This window comes from Eleginops maclovinus, chromosome 23 (genome assembly GCF_036324505.1).
Source record: "Eleginops maclovinus isolate JMC-PN-2008 ecotype Puerto Natales chromosome 23, JC_Emac_rtc_rv5, whole genome shotgun sequence".
Classification (NCBI taxonomy): domain Eukaryota; kingdom Metazoa; phylum Chordata; class Actinopteri; order Perciformes; family Eleginopidae; genus Eleginops; species Eleginops maclovinus.
Genome location: NC_086371.1, coordinates 22,952,572 through 22,973,655, shown reverse-complemented (window position 1 = coordinate 22,973,655; position 21,084 = coordinate 22,952,572). Strand labels below are relative to the sequence as shown.

The following is a 21,084-nucleotide window of genomic DNA, read 5'->3' as shown; positions in this document are numbered from 1 at the left end:
AGTGCGAGCCACTCCGAAAAGCCGACCCGAGCAAAGGAGCCATGGCGAGGAGAAGCTGCCACTTTCGCTGCAAACCAAAAACTTTCTTTGTTTGCCATACCTAAGGAAGAAGATGTGAAGAACAAGTGGCTAGTAGTTCTCGACATTTCACTGAATTGTGGATCTGTTGTGGGAGTTGAGCCGCAAGCACACTGATAGCCTCGGCAAAGTTGCAAGCTAACGCTATCAACGCTACGCTACCAAGCTTTCAGGTTGTATGCCCACTAACTTTACCTGAACTGTGCAGAAATACGGCGATGGTTTTTCATTCACAACAGGTTAACCTCTTAAGCCCAGACGCAGCAACTTGTAAGAAACAGCGTCCCCGGGCATGTTAACATTTAACAACCTATTAATGTGGCATACCCACTGAACGGGAAGAAACTCAGCTACCAGACCATATTAACCATTTCTACCAAAATGAAAGATAATTCCAACACCAAGCGTCTAAATCAGCTCTGAATGAAAACGAGGTAACGCAACATAGCACCGAGTGAGCTACGCCAATTTTTTTACTTCATGCCATCTGCACAAACCACATACCACTGCCAACTTTTCAAAAAACCTTGGAGTTAGATTTTGTCGGGGGTAACCAAAATTTGGCTGCGCGCAGCCACACAACTTGGTGGCTCAGATATCAGAGAATTTGAATTTATTTGGAGTTGTACCCATGTTAACAGCCGTTGATAGTGGCGGCCTACTGGAGATGGACAATTTTGGTTACATTCTGTGAAGCAAAGACATAGCTGAAGGTCCACCCCAAGGAAATTTTGGATTAAGTAGATTTGATTTCCTGCATTCTAGTGGATGTTTGGGTGGTCTGCTAAAGATGTGCAATACCTGAACTTATTCTGATTCATGTTTGGCATCATGACTTGTAGGGCCTAGACTGTTGAACATTCAACCAGGAAACTATTGTTGTGCCTCAATGACTGCCTATGTGCCACAATATAGCCTTATTCATAGACCAGTGTTTAAGATTTGACCTAGGTAGGTTGATTGATATTTTGATTACAATGGTATCAAACTAACTCTTAACTGAAACATAACCTATGTTGTGAATAATTGTATTCTTAAGAGCACTTAATGATCATTTATGTTCAGCCAAAAACGACAAGATCAGTTAGGGAGGGACATTATTCTTCATTCAAAGCCTCCCACCACATGGTCCATCAGAAACAAATAAAGTGCAACAAATAAAGTGCTTAAACAGTACTACTTTTTCAAGCAATAAAACAGATGAACGCATTACAAAAACAACTAACCATGAGACATAATCAGTATCAGATGCAGATCAGAAGCTAGTCCTTGTCTATGATCTGTGGGCACGGTTATACTGGGCTGTGGCCTTCTTGGAGGCCTTGATGACATCTGAGGAGGGCTCCCATTTGAAACAGGGCTCCAGGTCGGATATATTTATGGTCATTATTGATTACAGGGTGCCCTCCAATGTTAGGCTGTTTCTTGTCTTGGTTTTGTTCAGTCCCACAACTAAAAACACCCTCTTAGCGTCTGCGTTGGAATGGGGCAACACCAGGACCAGCTTGGCGACGGCAGCAAGACTTTCAAATTCTTTGGCTCCTTTCACCTATGGAAAATGCACCAAGAACACAATGGAAAACATACCTTGATTTTTTATTGATTAATACTGGTGTACTGTAGGTTGATCAATTAACAAAGTTCAGATAAAAACTTGCATAATTTGCAACATGCATGACAATATATGCATGCAACAATGTTATAGCAACAGATGTAGCCAAGCCACACCAGCCAAAAGGAAAGACAAAAAAAAAAAAAGGCTTACCTTATGTTTCCGGGTTGCCATTTCAGCCCAGAAGCTTTCCATTTCAGTCTCGTCCTGCAGGGATATCATTGGCATGGTCTGATAATTTAGAAACTCCTCACCCAGCAGGTCATGCTCCTCTGGCCCATGGTATGGGAGGAGATGGGGAAAGCTATTTATGAAAGTAGAGTTACAAGTTGTTAAGTTCTAGGTATATTGTCATCAACCAGCAGCAGTTCATACGCATCTTTGCACATGAGCTATTTTTATATGGCTTCTCCTCAGTTAAGGGGTGAACATATATCATCATAAAATGCAGGGTATTTTAGCTAAGATGATAGACAATAATTAGAGAAAAAAAAACCTAACCTTTCGACAAAGTACAGGACATCTTCAATGTCACTTTCAGCCCTCTGCTGCACATCTACACATTTTGCATGTTTGATCAGTGGCAGCTTCTTAAGTGCATAGTCCACAGCACTTGTCAGGAAACACAACACAGCTTCATGGAATGAATCCACCTGCTGTGATGTGATGTCTCCCTCGTCGAGTAGACTGTTAAGTCTAGCCCTGGTTGTGAACCCAACTCAACTTTCTTCCTGTCACAGATACAGCATATCAGGTTAACATGAATGGTTTAACATGCTGATGTGGCAGTATTAGCTAGACACATAGGGCAAGAAATCCAACCAGAAGCTCCCTGTTAATGGAAGGACTAGCAAAACCTTACTAGGTTTCTACTCATGAAGTGGCAAAGGGCTAGGTACAAGGCTAAATATCACATGTTCTGTATCACAGTGTTTGATCATAATAATAGTAAAACACTAACCTGGTAAATAAATTTCACAAGGCTCCTCATGGCCCTGCAGAATAAACTTGGAAGATAGCTTGCATTTGAATTTCACCATCCATAAACAGACATTTACAAAATAGTAGGTGAAACCTGTTTTAGAGGATCCCTGCAGATATCAGCAAGAAACACATAATAGACAAACAGCTAAATCCAATCCCACCTCATCATGGAACCAAAATATTGACGACTGTTCTCTCAGAAGAAGCAAGTTGAAAGAAGTGAAAGTTGGTACGGTGGCTTGGAAGAACAGCAGGTACACTTCTGTCATGGGGTTAGTGAATGTTTGCACAAGCCTCTTGAACCTGGCCTGATTTTCATCCTGAATCCATCAATAAATAACACAAAACAAGAGGTTGTCAATGATACAAGTATTTGACTAACAAGCCATGTAGTTGCTGCTTAATGAAATTGATAAATGATGACCATACCAGCAGATTTGAAGAAGCAGGCCAGAGGTTCATAAAGCCTCAGGATCCTGGTCACACAACGATCAATGTTCGTTTAGCCAACGAAACGAGAGATGGAGGAGGACCTCCATGTACTCCGCTTTATGGAGCTCACAAAACTCTGTTTCAGACATTTAATTCCATAGCATATATTTGTATGCAGCTCAGCATTTCAATATTACATTTAATAGTATCAAACATGCATACCTGTAAGGTATCCTTTCCTATTTGTGCTAGCCTTGAACCAGTAATCGATGTCCACTACCATGTCCTCCAAATCAAAACGGGACACCTGCAATGCATTAAACAAATCATAACATATTCAATCAATGCACGTAATTAGGATACAAATAAAACCTGACATGTAAAGATAAATCACACCTTAACTCCCTTTTAAAAATCCCACTCCTGCAGCTTTGGCGATTTTATGTGCCACATGACAAGGACAACCATGAATAAAGGTGTTTGGATACTTCTGGAGGACCTTAGAGGCAATGGAATTAAGTGATCCAACGTTCACAGCTGCATTGTCGACTGACAGACCAATGCAGTTCTCCCAAGGGATGCCATGCTCCTTTAAGGCGTTGTTATTTTTGGTGAAGAACTCACTTGCTGTCCCACATCTCGTCCCACTTGTTGTGCACATTTTCAAAAACTGGTGGACAACTTTGCTGCCCATGAAGACCCAGAGAGTAAGCGGGTTCATCTTTGCCACTCCTATGATGACAAGTTAGAATCATACAGATGTTCATGTTGTTTCGTGTCTAAAAATACACAAAGCAAATGTTTTGCAGCGGAGAAAAATCTCAAATAGTTAGACCCATCCGTAACAAGGGTATACGGGGCTTTTTGCATCTCCTTCTCAAGTTCCTGTGTGAAATATGGTGCGAGTGCTTCATTGGTAATGCAAGGTGACTTAGTCCTGGCTAGGGTTGGGAACCGAAACTCGGTTCCAAATGAGAACCTATAACAAAATGCTGGGTACCGGGTACCCATAAAAAAATATAATTTCGGTTCTGCTTAACAGTTCTTAAACGCGGTAACCCTTTAGTATTACAAAGAAAGGCTACATATCTGCAAGGACGTAGGCTATCTGACAGGACCTGTATACGTCATGTGACTACGTCATGCATCAACGCAACAGTGTGATTTGTTTAGATAGCAGCATGCATGGCCCAGTCACAACACTATCAAAGATGGAACGCGGTAAACGCTCCAAAGTGTGGCTTCACTACGCTAAAAAAGACAACGACAAGGCACAGTGCAATGCCTGTGGGAAGTTTATTAGCTGTTCGTCAGGTTGCACTTCGAATTTGAGTAAACATTTAAGACAGCACGGCATCCATATCAAAGAATGTACAGTCTTTGATGTCTTGTGGTCTCCGAGCCCAAATATGGTATCAACAGCTAGCACTAGTAGCACCGATGTCCTTCTCTATGGCCATAAGCATAAACGCTTTGAGATGTTCCTGGGAATTAGTGCTCCTCAATCTATTCTTTATATATTTGAGGAGAGAGAAACTTCTCTCACAGGCTACTTGAGTCACAGGAAAAGTGAGGAGAAATTTGTAGCCTAGGTCAAGGATGTGATAGGTATCTGTTAACAGGTTGTACCATCGTCAGAATCTGGTAACAACATGCTGGGCAGTTTTTACAAGCTCTGCAGGTGCTCTCTTTAAGTTCCACCTCTTCCTCTTCTGTGTCTTTGTTCTCTTCTGCCTCTTCTTCCACCACTGTCCTAACTTTGTATTCATCCAATACAGACTGTTTCAGACGTGGCCATTGTGCTGCCAAACACTTAAGCTCACTTTGCAAATTAGCAGCAGCTGCCTTGCTGTCAAACTTGAGTAAGCATTTGCTCAACCCTTGAAAAGCAGTATCAGGCAGACATGATAAACAAACTTGGGTAAAGTTGCTTGGGTCAAGGAGAGCCATGTCTGCATAGAGGGAACCATGGGATAGAAAACACCTTTGGAAGCTCCCTTTAACTGTGTCCATCAGCTGGTTGTGGACCTCTGCTTCATAGGCACTGTTAGCATTTCCAAAGCTCTCATCCGTTGCCATTTCAACATCCATCATATTTGTTCTCCTCGTCCTTTTCTCTGGAAGAGCTTCTTCCACTTCCCTATCACATTCCTCCTCAGACAATTTTGTATTGGCCCACTGAACAAAAACATAAGCAGCTTTCTTCACTGACTCAAAATCTTGTGACATGTTCTTGAGGGCATTTTCAGAGGTCAGAACCATTCGGTGAGCAGTCAAGATGTCTAAACCATGCGTCTGCAAGTATTTAGAGAGTGGTGTTGTGACTTCAAAGATCCTGAGGAAAAGCTGAGCAGTCAGAACTGTCTCAAACCTCATTAAACCCTCCAAATACCCTTATGCTTTGACACGGGCTGTTGTCTTCAGGTTAAACTCACCTTCAATAGTTTTCAGTGCCCTGATGACATCAGTGTAGACACACTGGCCTGGCTTCCCAAAGGACCCACAAATCTTCCTCAAGGCAACATCCTTGGCCCACCACCTTGTTTCTCCAATCATGGAAAGATGCTTATGTCGACTGTCTTGACTTTCCTGCTCCCACACATTCCTCCTCTGGTATGACTCATGAAAGAAAACAGCAATATTGTTCATTAGTGAGAACAAGGATCCACTGGCAATAGCCACTTCAGTTGTGTCAGCCAGAACCAGGTTTAACACATGTGCATAACACCACACATGCACTTGGTTTGGCACTTTCGAGGACAACAGAGCGGAAAAACCTTTGTATGGGCCTTGCATATTGGATGCACCATCAGTGGCATTACTGATGCAGTTGCTGATCTCCAATTCACATTGGACACTGGTCTTGGGTTGTGTCGATCTGCACTGAACACATCTGAGCCTCTCTAATCTTTTTTGCAATGGTCTCCTGTATAAGTTGCTGCACTGTAGAGATGACTTTATTCACAGTGGTTTTGGAAAAAAAAGGTCCCAAGAGAGCCTCGACCCTGATCTCCTGTTTGAAGCACCTTCTTACTTTTCTCAATGCACTCAGTGAGATGTTCCTTCAGACATACATCATATTTCCCATAGAAGAATTACAAGCTCCAAAAAGTTCCCATGGTCAATACTAAAGTCATCCAATGTGTAAGCTGCTTCAGATTGTGTCCCTCTATAGCTAAGTCCTCTCTTACCAATGACTTTAACTATTTCAACAACTCGTTCCAACACTTGGTGTCTTTTCCTTATTTGGTCTCTGTGGGACACTATTTGGGGACCATGTAGCAGACTGGCTATATCAGCTTTTGATGCATGTAAGAAATATGCTTCAGCACACACCCTATGCGTGCCACCCCTTTCATGCTCCTCTACTCTTTGATTGACATGCTTCCAGTCCTGCATTCCACCTATGAAGGGATTTGTTTCATATGGCTTGGAAAATGCCAAACACACTGTATAATATAACGTGTGACTCTTTGCGATTTGTGCCATCTTTACAAATGAACACTCTCTGCAGAGACAGATTTTTGGGCTTTTGCTGGGGGTGATAAGCAAAAAAATGTTCCAGGCTTTAACTGTCTGACTTTGGGCATTTGAAATGTTGTGATGCTGAGCATCCTGGCTTATCCTGGCACTTCCCTGCACTCTCCTTGTCATCTTTTGAGCTGCAACTATCTTCTTCAACCTGAATAAACAAATGATAAATAAATAAATGCATATATATATATATATATATATATATATATATATATGCATATATATATATATATATATATGCATTTATTTATTATATATATATATATATATATATACAGTTCTTCTATATCATAGCTTTTAATAAACTATACTATCCAAGTATGAAGAAGACAATGACTGTGCCTAGGCTACTTTTAATTAGGCCCTGCCAATTCGGAAAAAAAGAGAACAGAATAGTGTTTGCGTTTGTGTGTGTGAGAGGGAGAGGGAGGGAGAGGCGGGAGAGACTACTAATACGTTCCGTCTCCAAAATGCAAAAGTATTTTTTGTCATCTTCCCCTTTTTCTTGCATATCAGACGTGACACTGAAAATGATTGGAATAATCACGCTCTACCCAAAATTAGGGTGTTATTTTATTATTTTCCATATTGCAGTTTGTTCGTGATATTTCACGCACTAACGTTGTCAGCCACAAAAATGTTAGGTTGGACTGCCCTGTATCGTGCTGAAAACTCGATGTTTATAGCAACATAACCCAAATAAATAGGTGAGCCTATCATAGCCTAGCCTACTGATTTACTGGGTGCTTCTGCAACTTACCAGCGCCTCTAGCTCTTCGCAGTCTTGAGTGGCTCAATAGGCCTACTAAATAGCTCAGTAAGCTTTTGACATTTTGAGGCATCCGCCTCCAATGATTTGGCCTTCTTCTCTTTCGCCTTCTCCCAGCCACTTTTCTCTTTACGCTTCCTACCTGACATTTTCTTTATTCCTATACCTCTTCTTTGTGTGTTTTTTAATGATTGGTACCTTTCCCCACGTAATCGGCCTGCAATATCGTATTGGTGCCCTCTATTGTTTTGACTTAATATCGCTAATCTTTTTTCTTTTCTTTTTCTGATGAGCCGTAGGCCACATAAAGGGACGGCCATTCTGGACTTTGACAGAACGTCCTACCTGTGAGTCTGCCCCTGGGTAGAGCTGACCGCGACACACCGTTCTCTTTAGCACAGTGGTTCTTAACCTTGTTGGAGGTACTGAACCCCACCAGTTTCATATGCGCGTTCACTGACCCCTTCTTTATTGGAAAAATAAAATGTGATTTTTTCAAATTCAAGACATAGATATATGTTTTACTGGTGCACAAAATGAACCGTGCATCAACATCACTGTGTTCAAAGAACAAAACCAGCAAAACATGATTTTCACACAAAAACAAAAACATAATGAATACTTACTGCAAATCAGTGTGACTTCTGCTGTTGCCTTTGAGAGACCAGTTCAGAAATGCGTGGCTTCACCTTGGCAAGTGCCACTCTCAAGTCATTTTTGCAACAAAGTCTGTTCCTTTTCTTCGTTTTTATTTCCAGCATCCTCGAAAAGGATTGCTCTCAAAGATATGTTGTAACAAACGGTATGAAAATCTCCAGGGCTTTCTTAGCAATAACAGGGTACGTTACCATTTGTTGACACCAAAACTTTGAGAGCGTTGTTCTGAAGAGTTGCTGTTGAACCTGGCTCTGCTGAATTTCAATGATTTCGTCGAAGTATTCATCATTGACAACTGCTGTCTCAACACCAAACATGAACGGCTGTCTCCCCCATGCTGCATATGACTCTCTTGTAGGGAAATATCCGTCGAGAGACTTTGCAAGCTCATCCAAGTGCGTGGCAATTGCTTGCTTTAGTTCCGCGGGTACAGAAATGTCTCCGATTCCAGACACATCTTCGATCTTACTTACACAGTCGTCCAGCAGGGGAAAGTTTGCGAAGTTCTCATTCTCTGTTCGTCGTTTTCATAACGGAACCTTTTTTGAAAAGCCTTCAGGTTTTCTTCCACTTCGATGATGTTGACTCCACCTCCCTGCATCTGCTGATTGAGACGATTGAGAGCTGCGAAGATATCAGCCATGTACGCTAAAATGAGAATGAACTCAGAATTTTTGAAGCAATCTGCATGACAATGTTGGTGCTCTTGCAAAAACAGGGCTAATTCCACACGCATGGCAAAAACACGATTCAGCACCTGTCCCCGGGATACCCACCGAACGTTAGAATGGTACAGAAGTACCTCGAATTCAGAGCCCATTTCTTTACACAGCTCACTGAAGATGCGGTGCCTAAGAACACTATTTTGCACATAGTTCACGCATTCCACTACAATTTTTAATACTTGTGTGTCTCGTCGAGTTCGAGGCTGAATTTTGCCGGGCTTGAAATCATATCTGCAACTACTTGAGCCAAGATGTCTTTGCTCATGTCCTCTATTCTGTCACTGATGGTGTCGTTTGAAAGAGGAATTTGGGATAACTTAACTTCAGCCGCTTTTCCCAGCATGATATTCGCCATCTTCAACACAACTGGTTTTATGAGTGTTTTACCAATGGTGTGTGGTTTGCCCTGCTTTGCGATCAGGTAAGCAACTTCGTACGATGCTGTGAGGATCGGTTTGTTGATGGGTACAAAGCCGAGAACAGGCAGAGTAGCCTTTTCGTCGAATCTGGCTCTCTTCACCTTGAATTCATCAAGTGTTGTGTTCTTGTATTCCCCATCTCCATGCTTAAGGAAGTGTTCCCTTAGTTTTGCCGGTGCTAGACTAGAATTGCTCAACTTGGCGTTGCAAATCATGCAGTTAGGACGCTGAGTCCCATCACGTTCTGTTATACATGTGAATCCATATTGTACATATTCGTCCGACCACTTTCTTTTTTTGCTCGATATAGTTAGTATAAAGGGATTCAAATATTAAGAAAGAAATCACACGACGTACCATCACGACAGTCACAAGTGGACTACTGAGCGCACCAAATTCCCTGCAGCACAGATAAGCCAAGCGATGTAGCGTGATCACCTGCAGCCAGTGATGGCCAAGCGGGGCGTGTCATCACGAATCATATGAGTCGGGTGTGTGTCTTGACCTCCGCCGAACCCGAGACTGACTCACCGAACCCCTGGGGTTCGATTGAACCCAGGTTAAGAACCACTGCTTTAGCATTAAAAGGAAAGCTGACCAAAGAAAAATTGGAGGAGTGTCACAGAGCGGTAACGGCATTTGTAGTAAAAGGGCTTCATCCCTTCCCTGTGGTCGAATCTCCGTCATTTAGGTATGCAAGGTTAAAAAAAAAAAGGTTTGTGGGATTGCAGGGTACTTGTACAGTAACAGGTACTGTTATGTTGAATCTTTTTTGCAGGGAAATGACCAAGCCCCTATATCCGAAGTACACGCCTCCCTCCAGAGATAGCTTAACCAATGAGTTGATTCCTGCCTGGTATGAGGTGGAAAAATCTTTGTATCATTGTATCTGAGCTAAGTGGTGTTAGCAAAGTTGCTTTAACCAGCAACGGCTGGACAAGCATTTTGCAAGACTATTACCTAACAGTGACCGCACACTATATAATTCGGGAAAGACAAAAAGCTCTCAAACCAAAAGCAGCCTACAAACCACAAACAGGACAAGTGGTGGCTGAAGAAATTGGTGAAATTCTGCAGGAATTTGGCATAATCAATAAAATAGTGGCGGTCACTGTTGATAACGCAGCGAACATGGATGTGGCCATAAAAAGGCTACATTTCATAAAGCTAGGCTGTTTTGCACACACACTCAATCTTGGGGCACAAAGTCTCTATTCTCTGGCATTAGTGACAAAATGGATGGAAGATCAGGGATGTTGTTGTCTGGATGAAGCGTTCATCCATGGGAAAGACTGTGCTCCGGGAGAAGCAACAAGTCCTAAGTAAGCATCCCTCAGTTTACTTCATTTGAACCTTTTATAGGACAGCTCATTAGTGCCTTATGTACATTTTGAAGGTCTTGATTTATTAACACAACGCAAGTAACATAATATACATCTTAGTATGTCTTATGTAACTACGCCATATACAAAGTGGATCTTCTTATATAGATAAGACAAGATAACTTTATTGTCTGTCAGAATCCAATATAAATATATATAATATATATTTGACAAGGCTCAAGTAGAATAGGACTAAAACTGCTAAAACTAAAATAAAAAATAATGTAATTTCTAAATCTGGTTGTCTTGTTTGGGTTATAGATCTGCCTCAACACTCCCTAATTCTTCATGTAAGAATTTGTTGGAATTCCCTTTACTTGATGTTGGAACGATTCCTTGAGCAATATCCTGCAATTCAAGCAGCCAGCTTGGATCAGCGTCTGAGAAAGCCAATGGAGAGGGACCGACTTGCTCGACTGACAGATGACAATTTCAGAAAGGCAGAGGAATTCATCCATCTGATGAGAGTGTTATACACATCCACACTCTGTATTTCTTCAGAAAAGAGCCCCACTTGCGGTCAGATCCTTCCAATTCTCCAAAAGCTTGAGAAGTATTTCACTGTTGATGAGGGAGACACAGCGTTTGCGTCCAACCTTAAGCAGGCTGTCTGGGTAAACCTTTCCAAGCGTACCAAACTGATGGCATCAGAAACTTTCTTGAAGAGGCCACTGCATTAGACCCTCGGTTCAAACACCACAATGTCTGGGACCAGGTCAAGGAGAAGATGATGGCAGGAAAGCTGACTGAGTCTGAACAGCCAACAGAACAGGGCCATGGTGAAGATGGTGTAACAATGCAGTCAGAGGGGGAGAAAAGACAACAAAGAGAGAATGATGAGGAAGAAGAAGGAGAGGAGAGTGAGGAAGAAGAGGAGCAGCCCCTGCTAGAGGGCTATAATGTCACCGCTTAAGGAACTTTTTGCCGGAAGATGAAAATCTTATCAAACAGCACCATGTCCATCCAGCACCAGACTGACAGAGAGCTGAAGATGTACCAAGAGATGCCATCAACCATGACATCTGATGACCCTGCTGCCTGGTGGTGAAACAAAAGAACCACATATCCTTTGCTATCAGAGGTGGCCTTTCCGCATTTGTGCGTGCAAGCTTCCTCAACCCCTAGTGAGAGGGTTTTCTCCACTACTGGAGACACTATTTGCCAAGACAGATCACACATACTACCAGAAAAAGCTGATATGCTGATTTTTCTTAACAAGAACTCTTGAGTTGCATACATCTCTAACATACCCTCTGTTTTATTGACTTTGTTGATTTGGTTGCAGGCAGCTAGGTGCTGTGCACTGAATGCACTTTAGGTCTAGCATTTGGCCCCTATTGCTGCTCGGACTGACTTCTGTTTTTCTCGAATGTGACTTGTATGATTTATGTCAGTAGGTTTCCTATAAACATACAACATGCAGCTCAAAACGTTATTATCCATAAATGGTTCATGGTGTTGTCCTGGAATATGAGCGATTAGTATTCATTAAGGTTCTTAAAGTTGACTATTATTGATGTAACATTAGTTTACAGGGAGAATTAGAACACAAATACGACTATGTTTTCTTTGGGTAATATGAACACCAGTATTTTCAAGACAAGTTTTAACATTGCCTCTATCTCAGGTATTACTAATTCATGTAGTTAAAGACATTGAGCTTGTCTGATAAGGCTCTGAGAGGAATTGTGTGGGTTTCCTTTTGTCAAGTTGCTTGTCTACTACAAGGTCTCACTGCTGCTTCCCCAGTGTAACATAAAGCACTGGTACTGCGTACTACATTTGTATTATATGGATTTAGTAAATATTATTTAGTTTGTGAAATTTTCAGTTCACGCTTAAAGGAATAAAGATATTTTTGCTATCTAATCATTTGACCTCTTTTTTACCATTTTGTAATCGAAACGGGGAATCTTTGAGAACCGGAATCGATAAGCAGAATCGGAATCGGAATCGATACATTTCAAACGATACCTAACCCTATTCTGGGCACACCTGTACTACTGCGCTGTCTTCGTATCTCACAAAAATGATTTTAGGAGAGGCCCCAGGTGGTCCTAAAAGGCTAGTGGGACGTTGTGAACTACCAACCCAGCTGTCACTTTGACCTCAGCCCTTATTGTCGGTAAGAAATAAAAAATTATTAATCCTCCCAAAAGACCATAGTTTATTTCAAATGGACACCTGCGATAATAGGGCACAGGTAAAAAACACATTCAAGCAACTAAGTTCTCAAATTAAGAAAACTTGACTGTACTAAACTGAAATACAAACCACACATGAGTCAAACTATCAACCATGACTTAACCGTGATCAACTATAACACAAAACTCTTGACCGAACCTTGACAGGACCATTACACATATCATACCTTAATATCTTGTGCAGACATCCCCCCAACAGAGGGAACGGGCATTGCATATTGTGATATTGTGGCTAAGGACTGGAGAGCCTGTTGCTTTTCTTGGTGGCCTTTGCTTTTTATGTGGCGCACTACATCTGCAACACCCTGGTGGCAACATGACTTTTCAATACAGCAGACTGCACACCAGTAGTGCGTATTGAGGCTCCATCTGGTATTAAATGGCGATGAAGAAGTCCACTCATTTTTGAAAATGGATCTATATGTTGCTTCTCCAGCCAGAGCACGACTCTTCTGGCCTTGCGGTTGGATTGGGGAGTCTCTTCTGTCTGTCCCTCTGTGTCTTTTTCCACTTGCCCTGTTGGTCGTTTTATCTGTCCTGTCTGTTGCTCCTCTGTATGTTCTTCAATCTGTCCTTTATGTTGCTCCTCTGCATGTGCGTCTATCTGTCCTGTCCGTTGCTCCTCTACGTGTTTGTCTGTATGTATATTCTGGCTGTTCTGTCAGTGTGTTTGTCTGTCTTTTCTCACTTTGGCTGGTCCTTTACATAAAATAAAAGGTTTCATTTTTGTCCTGGCAAAGGTGTCTTACGGGAAATCTTTGAAACCTTAAAGAATTCAAATGGTTATTTTGGTTTAATAACTATACTCTTAGTTACAAGAACATGCCTACTTCTATTGCACACATTTCCTGTAGCATTTTTATGTTAACATCTTTGGAATACATCTTACCTGTTCGAAGTGCTGATTGGTCCTACTCAGAAAAAGTCTTCATCCAGAGTGAGTCTTTTTCTTTGGCCTGTTAATGAAAAGATAAATGCCATGTAAGTAAATAAACAATGCTATGAGCTGATGTTTTGAGCATGCAGTAGGCCTATACCAAGAGGTTAACAAGGTGCTCTCCTGCTACTTTTTATGACAGCAGAGTTTACATTCACCACACTACATCATGTTCACAGACACACGCACAAGCACAAACGAATAATTTCTTTCGAGATTTAAAGTTTAAGAGATTGAGTACTCAATTGAATGACATTTCATTATAACATACCTAGTAAGTAGTCTCAGCTCAGATTCTCATCAGACTTCTCGAGGTAGTTTCTCCCGCTGTCTCTCTCGGTATCTCTTTTTCTGTCGCTAACTTCGGGGATGGAGCATATATGGGTGCAGCGCATAGAGTTCAGTGGCGCTCATCAGCGCCATCTACCGTCGGGGAGTTTGGAAAGGAACGAATGAGTCTCTGCCCAAGATCGGATTTTCTTTATTTTTGTGTGAGAAATGGGATGTGTGGCGTGTGCAGGTGTGTAAACAGGCAAAAGCGTGTGTAAACAGGCAAAAGTCTGAGAGTTGGCAGCTCTGTATCATATGAAACCTGAGTTTCCACAGATTCCATTGGTATAAGTTTCATCACTGTACGATCAAAACTCACTGAACTAGCAGCCAAGAAAGAGCAAGAAAACTGCTTCACTTTACAGAGCCATAGCTATAAACAGTCTTTGCTGTTTGTGATCAAAAGTTGTGTTGAAGGGCATAAAAACGCTGCTGAAGGTTAATCCGATTTCTCTGTGTCACTTTGAAATGATTACTGATAATCCATCATTATTTATTTGTAATAAACTGGTACAGCGCAACAAGCGATGCCATTTTTTCAGTTTTTTCAGGGGCGGGACATTTGACAAATATCTAAGTGGTTGACCAATCACAGCAGAGACGCCAGCTAAGCAATCAGAGCAGAGTGCGCTTTTGCAAAGGTGGGGGCATGGGCTCTTCAGAGCGTTTTCAAATGGAGTGAAAAGTGATCATTTATGCACAGGCAGTGTGAGGAAAATAAAGCGCCTTTTCAACAGAGCATATGAGCTCTACTCTAGGAGTTAACAAATACTAGCCTGTGGGCCAAATCTGTCAAAAGAGCTCAACCAATAGTTTAGTATTGTACAATTAACATGGCATATTTTTCGTTTGCTTCAATATGATACAAGCGCAATGAGAGCAACAGAGGAAAATATCACAGAGCAGCTTTACCTCCTGCAGGCTGTCAACAAACCAAAGAGGAGTTAATTGGTGCTGAATGCCAGGTATTCACAGCCCCAAATCAAACATATACAATAACATGGATTATAAAACAAGCACTGCATTCTCAGGTTGGAGCAATTAGATAAACATGGCTAATAACTGATGGCATAACCACTTTCAAAACACATTCCATTTAGTTGCACATTTCAAATGTTTTCAATCCCTGAGTTCAGTTTCTCTCCTTTTCTTCTCTGCTCTCTAAGCTGAAGTCTGTTGTTCAAGCATGTGATCACCTGTTGTAACAGGACACATTGTACACTGAAAGACTGAAAAAGCAGTTAAACCTCAAATATTCACATCTTTCTGACCTGCATTTTCCTAACTAACTTTGAATGCTTTCATCTTTCCTGCCTCCTCCTTTCATTATTTCCTTTTCTCCTCTCCTATGAATTGAGAGATCGTTTAAAACATCAATAATCCCCTGACAATATAAATGTGTCAGGGGGTGTCTAAGTTCCATAAAATGCTCTTACTTTGGGTGCTGTCTGGTGGCGGGGGTCAGTTGTGCTTCACCATCTTCCTGTGTGTTTTATTTAGAGCAGAGATCTCAGTGAAACAGTGAGCTGCAGTGCCATCTTATGGCTGCTGTCAGCTCACATGAGTCATAAACACACTACCTATCATTACTGTACTCCTTTCTTAAACAATATTTAGTAAGGTCAATAAATATTTGGAAATTGACACACTTTTCATTGTTTTGGCTCTGTACCCCACAACAATGGATTTGAAATTAAACAATAAATATGTACTTCAGGTGCAGACTTTCAGCTTTTATTTTGAGGGTATTTACATCCAGATCTGGTGTATGGTGTAGGAATTACAACACATTTTATCCAGGGTATCCCATTTTTAAGGGACCAAAAGTAATTGGCTGTTTGGCTGCTTGGCTGTTGCATGGCCTGGTGTGTGTTATTTCCTCATTAGTTCATTTACAAGGAGCAGAAAAAAGGTCTAGAATTAATTTCAAGTATGTTATTTGAATTTGGAATGTCTTGCTGTCAACTATCAATATGAAGTCCAAAGAGCTGTCAATATCAGTGAAGCAAACCATCATTAGGCTGAAGCATTAAAAAAAAAAAAAAAACATCAGAGACATACCAAACACGTTAGGTGTGGCCAAATATATTATTTAGTACATTCTTGAAAAGAAAATGCACTGTTGAGCTCAGCAACATCAAAAGACCTGAAAGACCGTAGAAGAGCACTTCAGTGGATGACAGAATAATTCTTCTCCTGGTGAAGAAAAAGCCCTACACAACAGTTTGCCAGATCAAGAACAATCTCCAGGAGGTGGATGTATCTGTGTCAAAGTCAAAAATCAAGAGAAGACCTCCCCAGAGTAAATACAGACGGTTCTCCACATGATGTAAACGTTAGTGATCCTCAAAAACAGGAAGGCCAGATTATAGCTTGCTAAAACCCATCTAAAAGAGCCTACAGATCTGTAAAAAAACCATCCTATGGACAGATGAGACAAAGATCAACTTGTAACAGAATGATAGGAAGAGAAGAGCATAGAGATGGGAAGGAACTGCTCATGATCCAAAGCGTACTCCTCATCAGTGAAGCATGGTGGTGGTAGTGTTATGGCGTGTGCATGTTTGGCTGCCAATGAAACTGCTTCCCTTATATTTAATGATGATGTGACTGCTGACAAAAGCAGCAGGATGAACGCTGAAGGGTTTCGGGCAATAGTATCTGCTTATATTCGTCCAAATGCTTCAGAACTCATTGTGTGGCACTTCACAGTGCAGATGGACAATGATCTGACGCATACTGCAATAGCAACCAAATAGGAACTTCTGCAATGGCGAAGTCAGTCACCTGACATGAATCCAATTCAGCACACATTTCACTTGCTGAAAACAAAAAAGGGAAACTGCCAAAAGAACAAGAAGGAACTGAAGACAGCCGCAGTAAAGGCCTGGCAGAGCATCAGCAGGGATGAAACCAAGCGTCTAGTGATGTCTATGGGTTCAAAACTTCAGGCTGTCATTGACTGAATCTGAATCTGAAGCTGAAAGTCTGCACATATGAGTTTTTTATTTCAAATCCGTTGTAGTGGTGTACAGAGCCAAAATAAGGAATATTGTGTCAATGTCCAAATATTTATGGACCTGACTGTATGATTGGGTTGCTGAATACCAAACATGGTGCAACAAAGAATTTTCAATACTCCTTATAAGTCTATGTGCCGTGTCATTGCTGTCCCGATGGATGCTAAGTGGAGCACAGCAGCACTTTGCATATCACTTTCTGCACTGAGACTACTATATATGTTAGCATATTTCTAAAAATGTCTTAGCCTAACCCTGGTAATTCATTTTAAATGAACATAATGAAGCGCTGCATATGAACAGGCCATGAGAACTTAAGGTGAGACACGACATGCAAAAACATCGTTTTTCATGCACTGCTCAATTTTGAGATTTTGTGCTATTATGATTCCATGACATGCTTTCTATCAGGCTTTTGGAAGGAAAACATACAAAATACACATCTAGGCGTATTATACTATAGGGCCTAGTTTTTCTATTTGCGTCTGTAGATTCTAAATTCACCAAAAGTTAGCATTCTAACGCAACATATAGTACCTTGACCCCTGTTTGCACCATGTAATCCCTGGTATGGTTGTAAACAGGGTGCGATTTGTAGGGGGGGATGGTGAGGATTTCCCCCCCTCTGGTTTTCCTATCCCTACCTCTGCTAAATTATTTTTATCTCCGGTGGGGACAAGGATTTCCCCCCCTTGATAGCGATGAATGCAACTTAACTGCTAGCCTACTTAAACTCTTGAAATCTAACGATCTTCAGTGTCTTTACATCAGAGTAGGCTATTCAGCAGCCTTCTGGCAGACGGTGCATATTTCTGAACGTCATCGAAAACAAAAACATTGTAACATTTTTGTGCGGGAACTTCGCAGGAAAAACAGCGCTGAACCAAACATGAAACGCGTTCAGAGCAGCATATCATCTTACTTTACAGGACCCATTTGCAGAATTGTGGATAGAAGAGGGCCGAAATGCTGCAGACAATGCCCCGATAGGAAAAACGAAAAAGCCACCACAAATTTGTCACCAGAGCCGACTGTTTACTTTGTCTAGTTTTCCAGACCTGTCCCTGAGTGTTGACAGCACGTTGTGCTATTTAGTGAATTATTTTGAGTGTTTGATTTAAGTTAATTGGAGGGTCTTTTCATGGAGAGCATTGATGCTGTTCTATGGTGCTTTCTGCCTGTTAGTGCGTATGCATGTTTTTGTGACGTTGAATAGAAATCCATGTCTGGGTTATTAAAAGTTTTGCCATGTTGTGATGGGGACTAATCCACGGACCCGAAAAAAGGGCCTGTCTACTTTTTGCGTTTTTTTCTCCCTAGTTATGCAAGTTAAAAGTCCAATGTTCTTGTCTATGAATAAATTAAAAAAAACATCCCCCCCTCTGTTTTTTTGTCAAATCGCACCCTGGTTGTAAAGCTCCATCTGTCCTTGTCATCAGATCCAAATATGGTTATTTCCTTTGTATAAGCAACCAATTGTGAAAGTACAAAGGGGGTTTAAGACTAAAAAACAAAATGTCATTCTCTCCTGTTCATTTCATATCGAATTTTAATCGCGGTTTCTTTTTTTGCCCTATGTATCCAAGTTCATAAAGCGTTAATAACACACAAGTTCCAGGCCAATCGTTACTCAGATTTTTCGACACAGAAGTGCTTTAGCCAATCAGAATACAGGTCCTGCGGTACCGGAGGCGGGCTTTACTGCACTCGCGATGACAATGAAAGGAGAGAGCTGCTTCTGAACGGCGAAAATAAAACTCAGATAGAACCGTAATAATTCAATATAAAGTTGTCAAATCAAAACGGTAACCCTTTGCAGTTGTAGATGTGTGTGAGAGGGACTGCTCACAGAAAGCTGGCCACCGAGACAGAAGTACTCCGGAGTTGCTGAATCGCGGTTACGAAATAAATAAAAGAGAAAGTGCATCTCTGTCAGCAGAGCTTCTGCCAGTCACAGGGTAAAAGTTGAGATAGTTATCATGCGAGGATAAATTACTTATCTGACATATTTTGAAATAACTGTTGAGGTAGCTATATCTTGTAGCGATGTTTGTGAAGATGATGAAGAAGTCTCCGGAGAAACCAGCTTGTAATAAGGTTTATTGCAACAGCATAGTATCATACACCAACACGGGTGATGCGGGGTGCCCAGAGCCAATTGTGGAAGTCCCCCCAAACTGTCTTTGTGCATGCAATTTATAGGAGAAAATGTGTGTGCGCATCCAAAGTGTGTGTGCTCACATTAGGTGGTCAATAACAATGTGTGCCCCACTAAGGTGACAGCTCAGTTCATAGGGGCCCCCTAACATATTCCAGATGTTGTTTTTCACTCTCCTGCCACCCAACATTCCTCTTCCCCAACCTATGACCTCAGAGAGTATCTACCTTTGTATATCACCACGAACAACGAACACCAAACACCACTGTTCCCGGGCCAATACACTACATTGAAATGCACGTTACTAAATGTTTATATACAACAAAGACAAGCATTTTTAATTACTTGTATTTAATGAATCAACAAACAAGCAAGCACAAGAATACAATTCAAATCATAGCCACCACAGAGAACATCTGTGGATTTACTAGTGTAACAGAATTGTAGCAGTGTGTAGTGCAACACAGTATACTCTTACCACTGTCTCTTAACTCACTGAATCTTTTGTCTCACCTCTGATCTCCTCTTTACTATCTCTTCACTCCTGTCTTCCTCTTTTCTTCCCCTCTTTTCCTCTCTAAACTCATCTTCACTATCTTTCCTCCTCTGTTCTCTTCTCCTTCACTCTCCACTGCTGTCTTCCTCTCTTCTTCTCCCCTCCTCCTCTGTTCTCCTCTCCTTCACTCTCCACTTCTGTCTTCATCTCTTCTTTTCTCAACTCCTCTGTTCTCCTCTCCTTCACTCTCCACTTCTGTCTTCCTGTCTTCTTCTCTCAACTCCTCTCCTTCACTCTCCACTTCTGTCTTCCTCTCATCTTCACTATCTCTCCTCCTCTGTTCTCCTCTCCTTCACTCTCCACTGCTGTCTTCCTCTCTTATTCTCTCCTCCTCCTCTGTTCTCCTCTCCTTCACTCTCCACTGCTGTCTTCCTCTCTTCTTCTCTCAACTCCTCTGTTCTCCTCTCCTCTCCTCTCCTTTCCGTTTCCGGTGTGAGTGTGAGTGTGAGCGAGCGGTGGTGGGGTGAGTGGCGCGGAGTTTTGAATTGGTTTCTGTCCTTTTTTCGGGTTTTCCCTGGTTTCTCCGTCTGTTCTATGTGCATGGTCAGGTAAGCTTTATTAATATTTTTACTGTGTTGGCCGAGCGATCAGTGGTTGTGTCAGGTAGTTTTCGGGAGGAATGGCGTCCCCCGAGACGCCGCCTCCGTCTATCCGGCAGGGAGTAAGGATAGTCCCGCCGGATAGTAGCGTTACTGTGGAGGAGGTTCTGTTGGCTGTCGGTGAGCAGGTAGGTCATGATAAGTTATCGTTTGCGTCTAGAATGAACAAAGCAGTGGTTGTGTTCCTGAACGAGGAGCCCCGTGTGTATCAGCTGGTAGAGAGCGGAGTGTTTATCAGGGACTTATTCGTGCAGGTCTCCCCGCTGTCAGTTCCCTCCACGCGGATCACCGTGTCCGGTGTTCCGCCGTTCATACCGAACGAGTTGTTAGAGAGCGAGCTCCGTAGGTTTGGCAAGTTTGCCAGTGGATTTAAAACGGTGAGTTTGGGATGTAAGGATCCCAAACTGAAGCACGTACTGTCCCTGAGGCGGCAGGTGTTCATGTTCTTGGACTCGCCGACACAAACACTGGACGTGTCGTTCAGAGTGAAGCACGGTGACGGGTTCTATATGGTGTACGCCAGCTCGGGACAGTTCAAGTGTTTTGAGTGTGGAGATGTGGGACACAAACGCTTTACGTGTCCGCATAGACAGCAGGGGGCGGCTCACTCCGCTGACGCGGCGGGCGGCTCCGCTGAGTCCGCGGTCGGGTCCGCGGCTGGCGGCTCCGGAGTTGGGTCCGCGGCGGG

The 21,084-nt window shown here is 42.1% G+C and overlaps 2 long non-coding RNA genes across 2 annotated transcripts; both read right to left on the bottom strand.

Annotated features, from left to right (window-relative positions):
- Positions 1-969: 969 nt before the first annotated feature.
- LOC134859340 (uncharacterized) lies at positions 970-2,385 on the bottom strand. Its single transcript, XR_010165086.1, has 3 exons — positions 2,192-2,385; positions 1,844-1,994; positions 970-1,627 (listed from the first exon to the last, which is right to left on the bottom strand). It is a non-coding gene; the product is annotated as an uncharacterized LOC134859340 (long non-coding RNA).
- A 10,959-nt stretch (positions 2,386-13,344) lies between these two features.
- On the bottom strand, positions 13,345-14,089 carry LOC134859388 (uncharacterized). Its single transcript, XR_010165092.1, has 3 exons — positions 14,005-14,089; positions 13,686-13,752; positions 13,345-13,561 (listed from the first exon to the last, which is right to left on the bottom strand). It is a non-coding gene; the product is annotated as an uncharacterized LOC134859388 (long non-coding RNA).
- Between the last annotated feature and the right edge of the window lie 6,995 nt (positions 14,090-21,084).